The 4,423-nt window shown below is 52.4% G+C and overlaps 1 long non-coding RNA gene across 1 annotated transcript; it reads left to right on the forward strand.

The window, feature by feature from the left end:
• The first annotated feature begins 333 nt into the window (after nucleotides 1-333).
• LOC143272826 (uncharacterized) lies at nucleotides 334-4,167 on the forward strand. Its single transcript, XR_013050411.1, has 3 exons — nucleotides 334-422; nucleotides 535-701; nucleotides 1,580-4,167. It is a non-coding gene; the product is annotated as an uncharacterized LOC143272826 (long non-coding RNA).
• Nucleotides 4,168-4,423: the final 256 nt, after the last annotated feature.

The raw sequence follows: 4,423 nt of genomic DNA on the forward strand, positions 1-4,423 counted from the left end.
AGGGTTCCAGCAAAGCGAGGTCAAGACCGCAGCTCTCCCTTAACTGGGCTGCTTGGCTGGGGAATCCTGCAAGGCGCCGCCCTCCCAGGGCTGGCTGGGACTGAATGTTCTCCACCCAGCAAAGCAGGAGGCACTCAATGATCCTGCCGTCGCTAAGCCCAGGCAAAAGCAGGCCGGGGAGGAGGAGGGGGGTGCCTCCAGAGATGAGTCAGGCCCTCCAAGAGCTCTGGACCCTTTGGGCTCTTAGGCTTCTCAGAAGGCGCAGCAGTGCCCAGGAGAGACCGGAACAATGGGGGGGGGGCAGGCTGTTCTCTCTGGGGCTTCGAGGTCTGTCCAGAATCAGGAGGCTCTCACTGTCTCACACGGTGCCTCCCTCCAGTCAGTGTGGCTGGCTGGGTCCACGGTGGCATGGAGCACTCATGGTGAGCCCTGAGCCTGTGGAATCCCGGCAACCCCAGCACACAGGGCACACCCTCCCCCACCACACCCCCAATTCTTTCTTTTTCTTGGTTTTGTTTCTTGTTGTTGTGACAGGGTCTCATGCATCCCAAGACGGCCTGGGATTTTCTATGGAGCCAAGGATGAGCTTGAATTCCTGAGTCTCCTGCCTCCACCTCCCGAGTGCTGGGATTGCAGGTGTGCACCAGCACACCCGGTTTATGTGGTTACAGAAATTTAACCCAGGGCTCTATGCATGCCAGGTGAGCAGAGTACCTTCCAAGTCCCATCCTCCATTTTTTTTGGGAAAAAAATTACCTTTATTATATATATAATATATATAGTTTATATTAAATATATTAATATAATTTATTATATATAATATGTAATATATACTATAGTATTTATTATGTGTGTGTGTGTGTGTGTGTGTGTGTGTGTGTGTGTGTGTGTAAGTCCCAGGACAATTCACAGGACCTGGTTCTCCTTCTACCACAGAAGAGACTGTGGGTCTCGACTCAAACTCAAGGGCCTTTGCGGGTTAACCAGTTAACCCGTCTCTCGGCCCCCAGCTCTTTCTACCTTGTGGGGACTCCCTCGAGCTAAGTGAGCTCTCTGCCACTGAGCTGCGAGTTCATCCTTCTTTGTAGCTTTTATTTTTAAGACAGGGTCTTCCGGCCAGGCGGTGGTGGCACACGCCTTTAATCTCAGCATTTGGGGGGCAGAGTCAGGTGGATCTCTGTGAGTTCGAGGCCAGCCTGGTCTACAGGGCAAGATCCAGGACAGGCACCAAAACTACAGAGAGAAACCCTGTCTCGAAACACTAAAAAAACGAAACAATGGCGCACGCCTTTAATCCCAGCACTCGGGAGGCAGAGGCAGGCGGATCGCTGTGAGTTCGAGGCCAGCCTGGGCTACCAAGTGAGCTCCAGGAAAGGCGCAAAACTACGCAGAGAAACCCTGTCTCGAAAAAACCAAAAAAAAAAAAAAAAAAAAAAAAAACGAAACAAAACAGAACAGAACAACAACAACAACAACAACAAAAAACCCAGGTTCTTCCAAACTTGGTTAGGCTAGACTTGATTTCCCTCTGTAGCCTACGTTGACCTTCAACTTTTTTTTTTTTTTTTTGACTTTTCAGGGTTTTTAACAGTCAAACGCAGAGGCCTGGCTCGTTTTAGAAAACTAAGGAAGGCTTCAGGAATTTGGGGGTCGTCCTTGCGCAGGGGCCGTGTCGCTGTCTGTGTGCTCCGGTTTTAGTGGGTGTGCCACCGAGGCAGCAGGGTCTTCAACTTTGATGCCCTGCTTCAGGCTCCTCAGTAGCTGGAATGACAAGTGTGTGCCTCCAGCCCAGGCTGCAAAGCCCTCTGGATGGTGAAACCAAGGGTCACAGAGACAGACCCTCCTGCCGGGCAACCTTTCCCTGGGGGATGGGAGACCCCATGCCAGCCTTGAGGACACCAGGATCTGGGAGTCTCCCGCCAGTGAGGAGGTGTTGGGGGTGAGGGCCACTCCAGCTGCCAGACTGCCTCTGGGGCGGCACCCGCTTCTGAGTTTCCAAGAACGTTGTTTTGTGGACCTGCCCAAGCCCCGGTTGCCCAAGAGTGGAGCCCTTGGAAAGACACCTCGGCCGGTCAGAACCAGAGTGGTCCTCAAGCTCTTGTAATCTAACTTTCAGATGAAAACGGATGCCAGAGAAAGCCTCCTGGACCCAGGTCCTGAGGAAGTGAAGACTCACTAGAGAGTGAGTCAGTGAACTTTGGGGAGGAAGAGGAAGGGGATTGGCGTGATGGCAACTTTTATCAGGTCCAGGAGAACACCCCTTCACCCTGGGGGTGAGCGAGGGGCAGCCTGAGTGGGCCAGGTCACAGTATTCTTGCTTTCTTCTGGGTCCTCGGGGGTACCTGAGCTCTCAGGCCCTCCCTGGGGAAGGGTAGAGACTAGCTGTGGGCTATGCGACCGTTGGGGTAGGGGCTTCTGTTGTCATCCCAGATCTTGGGGGTTCCTTGATAAGCTGAGGGAAGAGACTGTCCCCTCTTCCTCCTGGTCCCCATCTCTCATGGGGAGAGAGGGCAGGTCAAACCTTGGGGTGTCATCCTTTCAGTGTGGCATGTGGACAATGGGTGGTGGCCAGCTCTGTGACCTTCAGTCCGGGCACTGTGTGTCCCCTGGGCTAGGACCTCCCAGAGTGGAGAGCTAGCTGCAAGCCTGGCATCCTGATCCCCGTTCTTCACACAGCCATTCTGAGCATGTGAGGCCGCTGGCTATGCTGGGCACCCCCTTTATGAGTCACTGGGGTGGAGCAAGGAAAGGAGGCCCCAGTCCTGACCACATGAAGTTCTGAGTCCCAAGGTCAAGTGTTCAGTCTCTGTTAATCTTCACATGATGGTGGTTAACTTTAAGCTCTTATTATGTAGCCCTGGCTGTCCTAGAACTCCCTGTGTAGACCAAGCTGACTTCAAATTCACAGAGATCCACCTACCTCTGCCTCCCAGCGTGCTGGGATTAATGGTGTGACCTATCACACCGAGCTGACAAAGTTGTGAGCCTTGTCAACTTGACACAACTTAGAATCCCATGAGAAGAGTGTGTCAATGCGAGATTGTCTGTTGGGTTGGTCTATGAGCATGTCTGTGGCTGGGCTCTGGGGGATGAAGTTGATCTGGAACTGCCCAGACCACTGTGGCAGCACCTGTCTAGTTAGGGTGTCGATTGCTGTGATGAAACACCATGACCAAAGATCAGGTTTTGGAGGAAAGGGTTTATTAGGCTCACACTTCAGCATCGCTGTCCATCACTGAAGGAAGTCAGAATAGGAACTCAAACAGGGCAGGATCTCAGAGGCAGGGGCTGATGCAGAGGCCATGGAGGTGAGCTGCTTACTGACTTGCTTCCCATGACTTGCTCAGCCTGCTTTCTTATAGAACCCAGGACCAGCAGCCCAGGGATGGCACCACCCACCATGGGCTGGGCCCTCCTGCATTGATCACTAAATGAGAAAATGCCTTGTGGCTGGATCTCATGGCGGCATTTCCTCAGCGGAGGCTCCTTCCTCTGATGACTCTAGCTTGTGTCAAGCTGACACACCATTCCCTCTTCTTGGGTTGAAAACAGTGTAAGGGGTGGGGAAACTGAGCTGAGCGCGAGTGAACAAGTGAGCATGTTATGCATTCATTCTCTCCACTGTGACTGGAGATGTGACGTGTCCAGCTGCGTCAGGTCCTGCCGCCAGGTCTCCGCTGCATTGATGGACTGGAATTTGGAGTTGTGAGTCAAAATCAACCTTTTCTGCTCTAAGTTGCCTCTTGTTGGGGTTATTTCATCACAGTCAGTCACAGAAAGGGATTAGGATACATCATGACTCATGTGGATCCTTCAGACACGTGCTAGGGAGGCAGAAGAAAGGGAGAAGGGATGAGGAGAGGGGCAGGCCACTGGAAGACGTGGTGCTGTCCACTCACAGCAGCTGAAAATTGAGATCCATCCCACTGCTCATTCTGCGTGGTTTTAACCACTGAGAAAAGGAAAACTGCACAGGACCCTTCCATGCTCAGCCGAGCATCTCAAATAAGCTGGGAACATTTGTGAATTGAGCTCCTCCTTAACTTAATCCCAGCACTCGGGAGGCAGTGGCAGGCAGAGCTCTGTGTTTGAGGCCAGCCTGGGCTACAGAGTGAGTTCCAAGATGGCCAGTGCTACACAGACACCCTGTGTCAAAAAAAAAAAAAAAAAAAAAAGAAAAGAAAAAAAAAAGGTTTCAGTAGCCTGAAATATCGTTCCTGAAGGACGTTCAACTGCCTCAGGGCTGTGGCTTGCGCCTGTGGGCTTGCAGCCCTGAATTTGAATTGGAATACCTTCGGGCTTCAGGAAGCCACTCCATCCTCTTCCCTGGTGAGGACTGTGGTGTTGCTGGGCTTTTGCCTGCTGGAGGACAAGGGTTCTGACGACTCCAGATGGATTTGGGACAGTGCTGGGTCCGGGAAGC

This window comes from Peromyscus maniculatus, chromosome 4 (genome assembly GCF_049852395.1).
Source record: "Peromyscus maniculatus bairdii isolate BWxNUB_F1_BW_parent chromosome 4, HU_Pman_BW_mat_3.1, whole genome shotgun sequence".
NCBI lineage: Eukaryota > Metazoa > Chordata > Mammalia > Rodentia > Cricetidae > Peromyscus > Peromyscus maniculatus.